The following is a 15,747-nucleotide window of genomic DNA, read 5'->3' as shown; positions in this document are numbered from 1 at the left end:
CCCGCAAAAAAAAATTCTGCATGTCCTATTTTTTTCTAGTTTGTGGACAAGGATAGGCATTATTACAATGGATTTGCAAAAAAAAACAGATGCCATACAGAACGTCATCCGTTTTTTTTGCGGATCCACAATTTGTGGACCGCAAAACACATGCAGCCTTATGCCACTGCACAACCCCTTAAAGGGGTTTTCTCATCTGAAACAATGGGGGCATATCGCTAGGCCTCTTGCACACAATCATATTTTTGGTCCATGTCCAATCTGCATTTTTGGCAGATTGCACATGGACTCTATGGGTCTCCCCCCCCCCCCCCCCCAAAAAAAATGGACAGCACACGGATGTCTTCTCCAAATTATAGAATTTGTTCTATTCTTGTCCATTTTGTGGACAAGCATAGGCTTTTTGACAGTGGGTCCCACGAAAATTGCAGGATGCACATGGACCCATCCGTATTTTGCCGATTGTCAATTTGCAGTCCGCAAACTGACACAGTCGTGTGCAGGAGGCCTCATTCTTCAGAAATACCATAATTGGCCTATTTTATCTCTCCCACAAATACTTGTTCACTGCTCATGTGTTATGTGCCAGCTGATTTCTGGCCTCTACAGGACCATGGTCAGTATTATGTCACAAGCTCCTTTCACTGCAGGCACGATATATGTCTGGTGGACAGCAGGGGGCGCCAGCAGCCTTTCCACACTGTTCAGGCCCTATTCATTCCAGAGAAGAAATATGGAAGGGGGGAGGAGGGGCTGGGAATTATTTCCTGAGTTGAGTGCTGTGAGCTGGAATTAGCTTCCGGCTGCTGAGGCTGGTGCTTCTTGCGTGGGGGAGAGTGAGAACAGGCAAGCAGAGGTGTGGATGGACCAGTGACAGCACCCCAGTCATACAAAGTAAGTGAGCTGGGATGGGTCTGCACTCTGAATGCTGGAGAGGAGAGGCTGGGACCCTTGACCGGACTGGAATACAATGTATGTGTATGGATTGCTTAGGATTGTCACAGAGATAAGGACTGGGGTTGTGGAATGCAGTACTGGGAGCGCTGGGTGAGCTGCACGCTGCATTACTGGTGGTGCCTGGCTGGGAAATCACACCAGTATGTTCAGAAATGGGATCCACCAGTGACCTTTGTCATTTGCTTTATACTGTCTGACTGTATGGTTACAGTGGAGTAATGATCTGGCTGATTGTGCTGTTACTCTGTACTTCTTACAGTATGGTATGTCTGTGGCAGCGCTAGCACCTCACTGATATGATGTGTATACTTATATACCCTGGTATATGAGACGTGCTGTATACTGACATTATATCATGGTCAGATCTCATGTTCTTGTTATATGAGATGTGCTGTATACCTATATCATGGTCAGATCCCATGATCCTGGTATATGAGACGTGCTGTATACTAATATTATATCATAGTCAGATCCCATGATCCTGGTATATGAGACGTGCTGTATACTGACATTATATCATGGTCAGATCTCATGTCCTTGGTATATAAGATGTGCTGTATACTGACATTATATCATGGTCAGATATAGTGACCCTGGTATATAAGATGTGATGTATATCATCATTATATCATGGTCAGACACCATGATCCTGGTGTATAAGACGTACTGTATACTGACATTATATCATGGTTAGATCCCAATCCCATGATCCTGGTATATAAGACGTGCTGTATACTGACATTTTATTATGGTCAGATCCCATGATCCCGGTGTATAAGACATGATGTATATCATCATTATATCATGGTGAAATACCATGACCCTGGTATATAAGACGTGTTGTATACTGACATTATATAATGGTCAGATACCATGACCCTGGTGTATAAGACATGATGTATATCATCATTATATCATGGTGAAATACCATGACCCTGGTATATAAGACGTGTTGTATACTGACATTATATAATGGTCAGATACCATGACCCTGGTGTATAAGACATGCTGTATACTGACATTATATCATGGTCAGATCCAGTGACCCTGGTATATAAGACTTGATGTATATCATCATTATATCATGGTCAGATTTCATGTCCTTGGTATATAAGATGTGCTGTATACTGACATTATATCATGGTCAGATCTAGTGACCCTGGTATATAAGACATGATGTATATCATCATTATATCATGGTCAGATCCAGTGACCCTGGTGTATAAGACGTGTTGTATACTGACATTATATAATGGTCAGATACCATGACCCTGGTGTATAAGACATGCTGTATACTGACATTATATCATGGTCAGATCCAGTGACCCTGGTATATAAGACTTGATGTATATCATCATTATATCATGGTCAGATCTCATGTCCTTGGTATATAAGATGTGCTGTATACTGACATTATATCATGGTCAGATATAGTGACCCTGGTATATAAGACGTGCTGTATATCATCAGTATATCATGGTCAGATACCATGATCCTGGTGTATAAGACGTGCTGTATACTGACATTATATCATGGTCAGATCCAGTGACCCTGGTATATAAGACTTGATGTATATCATCATTATATCATGGTCAGATCTCATGTCCTTGGTATATAAGATGTGCTGTATACTGACATTATATCATGGTCAGATATAGTGACCCTGGTATATAAGACGTGCTGTATATCATCAGTATATCATGGTCAGATACCATGATCCTGGTGTATAAGACGTGCTGTATACTGACATTATATCTGGTCAGATACCATGATCCTGGTGTATAAGACGTGCTGTATACTGACATTACATCTGGTCAGATCCAGTGACCCTGGTGTATAAGACGTGATGTATACTGACATTATATCATGGTCAGATCTAGTGACCCTGGTATATAAGACGTGATGTATATCATCAGTATATCATGGTCAGATGCAGTGACCCTGGTGTATGAGACGTTTTGTATACCAGCAATATATTGTGACTTAAAGCGCGCTAGCTCGGTTGCCCTCTCCCTGTCTGACTGCTGAAGCAAGGCTTTGGAAGTCTCTGAATCTTCAAATGGCAGAAATGTATGGCCTCAGGGCTGGGAGCATGAAAGTACACGGTTTCTTCAGCAGATCTTCCGTGCTTCATACATCCAGACCTGCATCTCTCTTCTGAACACCTTTCATGTAGAGATGTGAAAGGCAAGGTTAACCCTTGCATCGCAGGCATTAGCTCTCGTTCGGGGGCGTATAAGATTCATCAGTTTAACGAAGCCGATGTAGAACTGTCTGCTGAGAATGTCCTTGATGGGTGGCATCCATAGATAGGTGATGTCATGATGGCATAATGAAGAGGAGTGTGGGGATTAAATACGATGTATGGGTGCACCTTACTGACCCATAACTAGGAGGGTCTACTTGCTTTCTGTCATCCATCCTCATACTGCAGAGGGTTCTTTTAGCTGGTGTTTCACATATGTTGATAGAACCGGATGAGTCCAGGTAACAGGTTAGAAGCTCTGGGTGTACATGTCAAATGCTGCCTGCTTCCAGTCTGTGCCGCCCGTGGAAAGCCTGGCTCAGGGAGGCGACGTAACCGCTCTACCCATTTTCTGATGACACTTTTGTCTGGTAGGCAGGCGTTTCTGTCTCTGAGGGACCATCATGCAGAACATCACAACATACTGCAAAGTGATTATGGTTCTGCAGGGTTAGTCCCTGTATCGCCACCGCTCACCATCTGCTCCATCAGGAGATCATTTACTAAATGTTTTGGAGATAAGCCGCCACTAATAATGATCATTTTGGTTGGTAGCCTTTAGGATTTTTGAGTTTTCTACAAGTTGGCAATGAAACTGTATGTATGGTACATCCTTAGTGTATAGAGTATACAAGTCTAGTGTGAGTATACAGACCCCCATGACGAGGATTTGTGAGCTGCTTGTTAATTGTAGACAGTCTTACAGTGTGAAGTCATGGTGGAGTGGGAAGTGCCTGGACACTTGCCGCAGTCTGGACCGCCCACTGGACACTTGTAGCTTCATTTGCATATCAATTCAAATGTTGTTTTCTGTGGCACTGAACCTGTGTCCTAAAGGTTTCAGTCACGTACACTGTGCTGGGAGTAGCTACGCTAAATATGACTGCAGAAACTATTAATACAGCTACTAAAATATGTCTTTACATACTGGACAAGAAAATAGTGCCGAAATAGGTCCATTGTCCATACTGCAGCCATTAGGTGTAGGGTTTATTTTCTGCAGTAGATATGTGAGGCAAAGTAAAAGACCATCATGGAAGGGACAAATTAAAGGGGTTGTGCGGTAATAATGCCTGCCTTACTAAGCTAAAGATTCAACCTGGTCCCTGAAGCTCTGGTCGTCCGTACTGCCTTCAGTGTCTCTATCTTGAGGTCTCTGCACTCTCTTCTTTTGGCACTGCATGGACATGGTAACAGGCGCCGCTGCAGCCAATGACTGGCCTCAGCGGTGATGTGCTGCAGCGGAGTATGGTCATGTGGTGCAAGAAGGGACAAATTAAAGGGGTTGTGCGGTAATCATGCCTGCCTCAATAAGCTAAAGAGTCAACCTGGTCCCTGACACTCTGGTCCTCCGTGCTGCCTTCAGTGTCTCCATCTTGAGGTCCCAGCACTCTCTTCTTCTGGCACTGCATGGGCATGGTAACAGACGCTGCTGCAGCCAATGACTGGCCTCAGCATGACGTGCTGCAGCGGAGCATGGTCATGTGGTGCAAAAAGAAGAAAGCATGGGGAACTCAAGATGGAGACACCGAAGGCACCTAAGGATTCATACTTACCTCCTCCCTGCCTCTCTGGTCCTCCGGGCTGGAGGACCAGAGAGGCAGGGAGGAAGTAAGTATGAATCCTTAGCTTAGTGAGGAAGGCTTCTGGCACTTGGTAAAATGGCATTATTACCAGAGAACCCGATTAAGGCTCAGATTATAGATTTCAATCCCTAAAGGGGTTGTCCCCTTTTATTGAAAAATATTTAATATTATTTTAAAAGCAGCACCTGGATCGGAATATTTTTGTAACTGTGTGCAAACTTTTTATAGCCACGGATTTATTCACTGCAATCAAACCTGCTGTTTGCTCTTTTTCGAAATTCTTTGTCCTGCTTACTGAGATGGCCGCACATGCTCAGTTCCATCCTGCCTCCAGCAGCACCAGAAAGAAAATGCCCCCTGAGAAAGGACATGCCCCCGAAGCTGACAGCTTGAAATAAATCTAGCAAAGCAATTGGCGCAGTGAATCTCTGGATCCATGTAAGGTACAGGGCTGGATCTAGCTTCCTTAGAAAGAGATTGACAAATACTATATAATGTCTGATTTTCCTTTTTTACATCAATCATTATATAACCCTTTTAAAGGGTTTCTATCATCAGAAAAATGGGTATTACCTGGCTGACATTAGCGATGTGCTAATGTCAGCTGAACATAACTATATTAGTCCCATGTCACTATGTGCCGCCGTTATTTAGAAAAACTAACTTTTATAATATGCAAATGAGCCTCTAGGAGCTTCCTCTCCTAGAGGCTCCGTTCACTTACCTCTTTCCACGCCCGTCTACACGTGATTGTCAGGACCAGCATTGGTCTCCTGTCTGCCGGGGAAATATCGCGCCTGCGCTGTCCCGTTCAGTATTTCCCCGCAGGTGCAGTGAGGGAAGGACATTCGACAACAATTCATTTGGGTTCGACAATCATTTGCATATTATAAAAGTTAGTTTTTCTAAATAACAGAGGCACATAGTGACATGGGACTAATATAGTTATGTTCAGCTGACATTAGCACATCGCTAATATCAGCCAGGTTAATACCCATTTATCTGATTATAGAAACCCTTTAAGATAGAAACTTCTCTCAATTGTCTGCTTGGGTTGGGGGGGGAGTGACTTATTTGGTACAATTTTTATTCATGCTTTATGAAAAACTAATGGTCAAAAGCTCAAATGTCACATCCAGGGGGTTTCAAGCTGTTGGCATCTCCATCTATGTTGCCAGGTGATGGGTGGGGGGGGGACTCCTATATGTGGCGCCTGTACTTGCCTTGCTGCGAGATGTGAGCCTACGCAAGCACACGTTTCCATAAATGCTGGTCATTATATACAGTAGATGGAAGTTATCTCCATGGGTAGTGATTACAAATCTGAAACCTTCAAGGCGCATTGTAAAATTCATTCTCCAGCTCTATGGTTAGTAATTTGTGCTGCCAGTCTCTCTAATATAATAAGACTCCTCGGAGGGAGGGGTAGCTGGTCTGGACCTCCTTGAAGTACCGTAATTCTTTGTCAGCAGATGCTTTGCATTATCGCTAGGACTAGGATTGCTATAGGCCAGTGGGGCAACGCACTGTATGACGCACTGACGTATAGCATCTAGGAGCAGGGCACTTGGCTAATGGAGAACCACAAAAGATATTAATAGTAGGAAATTATGCCAGATAAGTGGCCTACAAAAGTTTCAGTTTTGTAGAAAAATTGGCAACTTTTGAGGGGTTTTGCACCAAGTTGTAAATTATTCTAGACATCTACCAGCTCTTTGCTAGCATAGATTCCAGTTCTGGCTCATAGACGGCACATTACAAGCCTCGCAGACAGACCACGAAGTGCCACAATTTGTACTTAGAGTTGTGCCTTGGAATTGCCATATTTTGTGTTCTTCTCGATCTTGTACTGCTGTCTTCTGGTGCGTCTAATAGTCCGAATGCTGGTATTAGAAGCTGGAGACCCTGAGCTCTGTTACTTCCTGACAGGTCATGACAGTTGTGAGGACACAGCATGTACTAAGTCCATGTCCTTCATCTTTGTGTGATCTGCTCACTGAACTGTCATCAATGAATGGGAAGCATAAAAAAACAGCTCCATGTAAGTCCATGCGTTTTTTGGGGCGTTTTTCGTATGTTTTTTTTACACAGATCCGCGCTAAAAACGTCCAGGTAAAATGCAGCTTTTTAATGAAGTGAACAAAAAAGACGCATGAAAAATATGTAACAAACCACAAGAAAAAACAGATTTTTTTAAGTGCGTTTTCCAGAATAAGTGGTGTGACCTGGCCCTACTTATGATAGTGCTCTGTGGCCAGCGTACTCAGCGGGCACTGTGATTAAACACTGTGGCTTGCAATGTGATGAGACACTGTGGTTGCCAGGTGGCATTGAGACTGGCATAGTGAGAGGGAATTATGGCTGCTAATGTGATGAGGCAATCTGGCTAGCAAAGTCAGGGGGCACTGTGGCTGTACATTTGATGAGGAATCATGGCTGGTATAGTCAGGGGGCATTATGGCTTCTAATGTGTTGAGGCAGTGTGGCTGGCAAATCACGGCACACTGTGGCAGGAGATGTGATGAGGCACTGAGGCTGGCATTTTCAGGGGGCACTGTGGCTTGCAATGTGATCAGGTACTGTAGCTGACATAGGGGGCATTATGGCTTCTAATGTGATGCGGCACTGAGGCTGGCATAGTCAGGGATCACTGTGGCTGGCAGTGTTATGAGGCACTGGCTTTTGTACTGTGTCTGTACCATATCAACTGTATATCACACTGTATATCACCCGTAGGATATATACCGTAAAAATTATCATCATTATTCTATTTCTATCCTTTTAATTGTGGATGGGTCTTATAGTTCATTGTAATGTTGCATTTACTCCAGATGCCCTATATTAATTGGGAGCAGCATATAATACACTGGTCGTGCTTCCAGGTCAAAGACGCCTGGATGATACCTTTAGGAAATGTCTATTCAGCATTCAGTACTAAATCTAGATTATTTGTATGTAAAGTGACACTCTCCACCTCTGCCTGACATCAGCCACCATTGAGCAGCGCTGTCAGAGTGTATATTAGGGATGAGAACAGTTTTGTACAAGGCTATGCTATATGGCCACATGGCATTTCACGTGACATCAGTGAAAGTAAGGTGAAGAGAAACCCTTGGTATCTTAAAACACTTGGCTATAAATGGTGTTGGGTGGCACCACCATTGAAAATAGGATTGAAGTAAGGTGCCCATGGGTGTTTTTCCTCAAAACACAGCACCCTTTGTGGTCAGGTTAGGAGTGACTAGTGCTGGAGGTGGCGGGGAGGGGGTATGGGTGTCATACCTAATTAACCTTTATTTGTAACCAAGCTGGAGGAGACACTCCAGGGGTATTAGTGGACAAAGGCATTATGTGACCTTTTAAGAGTATGTTAGACCTTCACATCCTGCCCGGACTGGACCCTAATGCCTTTTTCGAAGTTCCTGATTTTCTTCAGCACATAATATCAAGATATACTTAACAACCAGAAACAGGTTTATTTCTTAGAGAATTTTCTGAAATGCCGTAAACATCTGCAAATACAACTCACAAGTGTGAAATGTTTCAATATTCTTTCAGTTTGTTTCTTAGATATTGGAGGTGTTGTTTCCTCACATACAACCCCTTTAAATAGGACCCCGTCCTCCCCGTCTGGCTGTCACCCACCTAAAGGGGTTGTCCCATGAAAAGTATGGATTTGGATTTAAATACTTTTGTGATTGCATGTAATGAAAAATGTAAATGTCCATTCCATCTTTTAATTGCTACCAGCTGTATCTACTTTTAGAATCCGTGGCATTTATAGGGAAAGAGCTGCAGCAGAAAGGATACACTCTCTGAGAAAGGACATGCTCCCCTGTGCTGCAGCAGAAAGGATACACCCTCTGAGAAAGGAGACGGCTCCTCCCCTGCGAGCTAGAAGCTAGAAATAAATCTAATTTTTTTTAAAAATTTAAAAATTAAAGCAATGAATTGGGAGATCTCTGGTTCTAGTTGAGTTAGACTTAAACAGCAATAAGAACCAAAGGAGGTGCTATACTGCACCTATGAGACAGCTGTATGGTGACTATATTAGCTGCCACCCAGAATTTATAGAAGAAATACATAACCACATAGAAAGTAATAGAATATTACATTTTTATATTGAAGAAAACATCAGAAAACTTTATATTTACTGGGATTTTTTTCATTTCAAGGGAAATCCTCCTCGAAGAGTCTTTGTCAGCATGATCAACCCTAATAAACCAAGCATAGTGCCTGGTCAGGTTAATTATGCTGATTACAATGATACCCTAGTTATCATTGTACATTGCAGTGTTGCCGATATATTATTATGCTAATTAGCGTGTTCAAGGAAAACAGGGGGCTGGCAGAAGGCTTGGAGCACTGCTATAATGCTTTTTGTTCTATGCACGCCCCCTTTTCTTTGGTTGACAGGGCTAGACATGTCATCCAGCCCTGTATTCAGATATTCGGACACCCCCAATATCATCCTTATGTGAAAACTTCTTGAGGACCTCAAAGAAGAAAAAACATTGTTGACAGAGTGGTCCCCCACTTCCTGGGGGACTGACTTTTCGGCTGCTGGGAGGATCTTGAGGTGGATATTCTCTGCTGCCCGTACAGACCTCTCCCTTGTGCTGTTGTTATCAACATTTATTTTTTGAGGAGCTCAAGAGGTTTTTAGATAAGGACTGGATGACTCGTGTAGCCCTGTAAAACAAAGGGTAGAAGGCGTGCACAGAGGAGATGGGCATTGGTATAGCAGTGCTCCAAGCCTTCTTCCAGACCCTTGTTGCCTGAAAATGCTAATTAGCATAATAATAAAAATACTAATATCCCAGAAACCCTGCTACGTACAAAGGTATCGTTTTTTTTATTTTTTTTTATAATTGTATATTTATTAAAGAGTAAAGAAATTACAATTTAATTAGCATGATCAACCTGACCAGGCAATATGCCTGGTTTAATATAGTTAGTCAATCTGACAGAGGCTCTTTAAATAAATATCACACATGGTATGACCTAGATTCTTGTACAGCGTGTCAAAGTTAACTTCTGTTTCCATTTTGAACACTATTTAATTCCAACAGGAAATTATTGGGAGTTTTGCAAAAAGCAGGCTAATGGCATAGATCCACATAGACTCAGCTCCCAGGGCAGAGGTATCACACGCATACATTCCTAGGACCTTAGAATTGATGTTATATTCTGGAGGCCTTTTTGGAGGGCATTTTTTTTCCTTCACCCATTACTAATTTATTCCATAATATCACAGCGAAACATGACTTGTATGTAAAGCTATTTAATGAAGCATTACCTCACTGCCCCTTGGCAGCACTGAAAATCTGTGAAGGCAGGGGATGGCCGCTGAAATCTAGCACGGGGTGAAGTTGTCTTGTGAGGAGGAGGGGAAGCTCTGACGTCTGTGATGTTAGGTGCAGGCAGGAAACATTCCATGCCTTAGACATCTGACATGACGTCTTCATAGAAATGAGGTATATGTTTTTAAGAAAAATGTATCTATCTATCTCATACCTCCCAACTTTTTGGATGTTTAAAGAGGGACACTCACTGTGTGAAAGATCTATTTTTCCTGCCTATCTATACACTTCAATAGTTTTTTCTTACGAAATGGTGTAAAAATAATCTGAATATAGAAATTTCTAAAATCCCAGCTGCATCAAAAAATAATGTTTTTTTTTTTTAGGTGGGGAATAGTTCTTACAGAATCCGAATATTTCGTTTCCGTGTCTGAAATCTTTCTATTTTACTTTGACGTGTGATGTTTGCGGATTGATTTTAATAAAATGTATATTTCCATGTTTTGCCTTTGAATGGAGATGTTGGAGATGCTCGTCTTCACCCCCTATTCTTCTTCCCATCATCTTTCCCTCTACAGAGACGTCTGGGACACCCATGCCTGCTTTTAAGTGCCTTTTGTAGTATTTTTTTTTCTCTTTTGGGATGCTTGACCTATATACAAAAGGTTAGATATTACATCCATACAGTACAAGGGGGTCTGGGCACAATGGCTCTGGTAAGGATAAGCCTAATATCGGTTGGCTGACTGTTGGTTAGGAAAGGGAGAAGCCTCTGTGGATTACCGTATGTAGAAAATGTCATGAAATATTATTACAGAGTTGTATCATACTTATTATTGCACATATAAATAATGTGTTTTTCAGTTGCATTAATACTTTTTTGTCCTGTGTGCTTTTCTGTATACATTAGTATGTAATCCCTCACTCTCTGTAAGTGCTTGCAGTGTGGGGTGGTAGTGGGGTGCAGTTTTGCACATGATTTTTTAGGGTGAAGGTTGAATGATTGCATCATGTACAATATTTATGGAAATGTATCTTGAGTACTCATACATGAGTCCAAGCTTTGGCCTTCAAATTCATCAGCAGAGTGTAGGTTGTATTAGTGTTGTATTATTCTGCCTATAGGGTAATAGGGATGGTGCACAGGATATGGAGTCCCTAACTCTGCCCTACTGGGGAACCATAGACACTCCGGGTGCATCAAAAGCTTCCTCTGTGCCTCCAAAATACATCATCTGAACACAGCACAGTTTTCTTCTATATGTGAGTATGCCTTTGTATGGAATTAGCAGCCTATGGATATTGTTATAGTCACATACCATAGGTGTGGATTCTATAACATCTGTTATCGGGATTGAACTATTTGTTCCCGATAATTGCCTGCACATCAGAAGAGGTGAGAGCTGCATTTTCATGTAGCAGTCACCTTCGCTGTAGAGAATTATAGTTTCTGGGCAGCAGATCGCTGATTACACAGGACAGTCTGCTGCCCAGAAACAATGATTTCGGTGCCCACAATGATGCTTTAACCTGTTAGTTTATCGGGTGATTAGCAGCACTTTTACACAGGGCAATTACTAGGAATCAGCATTTCTCGGAACATACCTTCTCGATAAATGGGGCCTTAAAAGGGTTGTATCATCTCAGACAATGCAGTATGCCCCCATCGCCGCCTATCTCATAAACAGAGCCAGCAAAGTCCCAGAGGGCATACCGCACATGCGCAGGTGCCCTCCGTTCACATCTACAGGGTCGCTGGCTTGGCTATTTCCGTCGGCTCCATAGAAATGAATAGGGGCGGTGGCCGCGCAAGTGCAGTTCGCTCTCATTCATTTCGAAAATAGATGAGTGCACCACTTGACTATTTTCGGCGGGCCAATAGGATGGCTTGGTGGTGGCTGGACCCGGCACTGCTGGCCACCACTTTACCAGCCTCGTGTTAGGTTTCATTTTAGAGATAGGTGCGGGTCCCTCCTAGCAATATGCCCCCATTGTCTAAGATGGGAATACCCCTTTAAGCCATAATCAGTTTGGCACTGGCTATACAGAGGACCCCTGATTTACATGCTTAACCCTGTAAAGAAGGTATGGATTTTGCTGCTGGCGAATCATCTGTGACAGAGTGGTAATGTAGTCAGGAATGGAGTCAGGTCTTGTCACCAGGGTAGTGGTCAGGATGTGACAGGCTAGAGGATGAGATAGGATAGGAGCATAGTCATGAACAGCGGAAAGGGTCAGAGACAGGAGTAGAACAACAGGTACCAGGCAAACAAAGGCAAGGTAGAAATGATATCCAGGACCAGGACAGGTGAGTAACAGAGACAGATGAAAGCCCCTATACAATTCCAATTTGCCTCTGTACAGCTGAGGTTTGGGCCCCTTTCACACGACCAAAGGGTCTCTGTGCCACAAGCACTGACTGTGTGAACTCTGCATCTGGTGCGGACCCATTGACTTGAATGGGTCCTCAATCCGTGAGATACGGCAAAAGAATGGACATATCCTATCTTTTGTGAAGCAGAGCCATGCACCCGGAAGCCCATGTAAGAGTTTCTGGGTCCATATCTCCGCTCCACTAAAGATAAATCCAGTACCATCGTTTGGTGTATCTCGCGGATCGCTGACCCATTAAAGCCAATGATGCAGAGTTCACACAGCCAGTGTCTGGGTTTTGCTGACCCGCCGTTTGTGGTCCGCAACACAGGCACGGAGGCCCTATGGTCATGTGAATGGGGCCTTATGGGGATGAAATGCAGCTATGTGAATAAGGCCTTTTGCTCTATAATCAAGTGGTTCTGATAAGTATATACTAACTGTAATTTCATAATACACAAGCATAGGTTCACCAAGAAAATATCAGACAAATTAATGCTGATCCTTTACTTGCTGGTTTGTAGGTTTTTCACAGCTTTTCTGTATCAGTATGAATTCTGCTAAGAAAAAAAAAAAAAAAAACTTTCTCAATAACCAAATAGCTCTACTTTAACCTGGGTTGTTTTTTTGATCAAACCCACTTTCTAAATGAAAATCAATATCTGCTTCTTACATAGTAACATAGTTTATAAGGCTGAAAAAAGACATCTGTCCATCCAGTTCTGCCTGTTATCCTGCAAGTTGATCTAGAGGAAGGCAAAAATAAACTGTGAGCTAGAGGCCAATTTTCCCCACTTAAGGGGAAAAAATTCCTTCCCGACTCCAATCAGGCAATCAGAATAACTCCCTGGATCAGTGACCCCTCTCTAGTAGCTATAGCCTGTAATATTATTACACTCCAGAAATACATCCAGGCCCCTCTTGAACTCTTTTATTGTACTCACCATCACCACCTCCTCAGGCAGAGAGTTCCATAGTCTCACTGCTCTTACCGTAAAGAATCCTCTTCTATGTTTGTGTACAAACCTTCTTTCCTCCAGACGCAGAGGATGTCCCCTCGTCACAGTCACAGGCAGGGGATAAATAGATGATGGGATAGATCTCTGTACTGACCCCTGATATATTTATACATAGTAATTAGATGTCCCCTCAGTCATCTTTTTTCTAAAGTGAATAACCCTAATGTTGATAATCTTTCAGGGTACTCTAGTCCCCCCATTCCAGTTATTACTTTAGTTGCCCTCCTCTAAACCCTCTCCAACTCTGCTATGTCTGCCTTGTTCACAGGAGCCCAGAACTGTACACAGTTCTCCATGTGTGGTCTGATTAATGATTTGTAAAGTGGCAGGACTATGTTCTTATCACGGGCATCTATGCCCCTTTTGATGCAACCCATTATCTTTTTGGCCTTGGCAGCAGCTGCCTGACACTGGTTTCTACAGCTTAGTTTGCTGTTCACTATAATTCCGAGGTCCTTTTCCATGTCAGTGTTACCCACTATTTTACAATTTAGTATGTACGGGTGACTTGCATTATTCCTTCCCATGTGTATAACCTTACATTTGTCAGTGTTAAACCTCATCTGACACTTCTCTGCCCAAGCCTCCAATCTATAAAACCTGTCCTTATCTGAACAATAGGTATCATTTGGCATTACATCAGTAATTGGAATAATAAACTATGTTCCCCTCAACTTTTCAGAAATGTAATACTGTAGATTATAAGGTTCCTGGTTATTTATTTGATGATATCACCTTTTATAAGGTCAGGCGTTCCATACAGAATGATTACCAGATACTTTATCCTAACATAAATCATTCCTGCTTATGTGCTTTGAGCTTTTGTAATGGTTGATGCATTTCCATTGTATTCTGCCTTTCATGCTTATACTTTGGGGTATGTAACACTATATGACCCTATTTATCCACCGCTATATTATGTTCAGCTCTGATCAGTAATATCAGAAAGCCACAGGCAAAGGTTAGAGAGGGCAGGCGGGGAGAAAGGCTCTGAGCAGGAACCTTGGAGTGACCCTAGACAAGTTCATCCATCTTGATGTCGGAGCAGCTCCACCTTTTACACCCTATTGCACGTTGGCATTGACATCATTGATCCAGATGTCTATTTCAATTTCAGCTCAGTGTTTACAGTCTCTGTTGTCAATTCATGGTGCAGACAGAAATTTGAGAAAGTTATACATTTTGTGGCTCTACTCAGATAGTTGAGAATTCAGAGTTTTAAAAGCCTCTCGCCTTAAAGGGGTTGTCTGAGTTAAATAAAAACCCCAGCAGTAACATTGGGTGTGATAAAATAACATAAGATGCTTACCACTTTTTCCCCCTGCCGTTTCTGGTGGCAGGACCGGTTGTGCACAGCTGACATAATCTTCCCGACTGCAGCAGTGACATCTCATACACACCAGGTCACTGTAAAGCCAATCACTAGCCTCAACAGTATACATCAACTGACTCTTCAAACCAGAACAGAGTAAGCGGCACACGCCAATCTTTCAGCAGCTTTATTGCCAATATTGTCCATAAAAACGTACTGGATGCAGGTACAGCACAGCTCATAGGCAACAGCCGTTTTGCGCATGCTGCGCTTCCTCAGGCCTCACGTGTGAAACGTCTATTGCCTATGAGCTGTGCTGTACCCACATCCAGTATGTTTTTATGGACAATATTGGCAATAAAGCTTCCGAAAGATTGTCGAGTGCCACTTGCTCTGTTCTGGTTTGAAGATTACATATAATTTATCGGCTGAACACCACCATCGGTCACCATTTTGAGGGGTGCTGATCCCATATGTGTCACCACCAGACATCTGAGAAGCTCTGACAGACGTCCTTCAGAACCTCCTCCTTGAGGTTCCTTTTGTTTTGCTTTAATTTTCTCATCTCGTTAGCCTCTCTCAGCTGTCATGTAGTTGCACTGATTGCATCCCTTTAAATCCCTTCCCATACTGCATCACTTTGCAGTTTATATTTCCTACTGGAGTGTGTGCATGCTGATGCTACTACTGAGTCTTCTACAGATAAGTTTTGTTCATTCATTTGTGTTTTCCTATTTGCTGGATCCCAGGTGACCCTGACTCCCTCCGTATCAAGTGTAGGGAGCCGGTGGTCGTGTCCCCTCACTATTATAGGGTGTTCAGGTGTTATACAGTCGAGGTACGAGGATATGCGATCATCTACCATTGAGATTTTCGCATAGGCTGAGCAGTTAGAGAGAGAGCCAGGTCTGTTGCAGGGCTCTCCCTTTTGTTCCTTAGTTTTGGATCCAGT

At 42.8% G+C, this 15,747-nt stretch overlaps 1 protein-coding gene across 5 annotated transcripts in view; it reads left to right on the top strand.

Moving 5' to 3' along the window:
- The first annotated feature begins 796 nt into the window (after positions 1 to 796).
- The window catches only part of APBB2 (amyloid beta precursor protein binding family B member 2), a 334,440-nt gene continuing 319,489 nt past the window's right edge, over positions 797 to 15,747 (top strand). For 4 of the 5 annotated variants that reach the window (XM_044298656.1, XM_044298647.1, XM_044298639.1 and 1 more), the window contains exon 1: positions 797 to 894. The gene's annotated coding sequence lies outside the window, so the exon portion shown is untranslated. Of the gene's footprint in view, positions 895 to 921; positions 973 to 15,747 lie in introns of those variants that run through there. The other variant, XM_044298621.1, reaches the window with a different exon arrangement.

This window comes from Bufo gargarizans, chromosome 1, assembly GCF_014858855.1.
Source record: "Bufo gargarizans isolate SCDJY-AF-19 chromosome 1, ASM1485885v1, whole genome shotgun sequence".
Lineage (NCBI taxonomy): Eukaryota > Metazoa > Chordata > Amphibia > Anura > Bufonidae > Bufo > Bufo gargarizans.
Note: the sequence above shows the minus strand (reverse complement) of the source record. Positions and strands in the feature narration are given on the sequence as shown.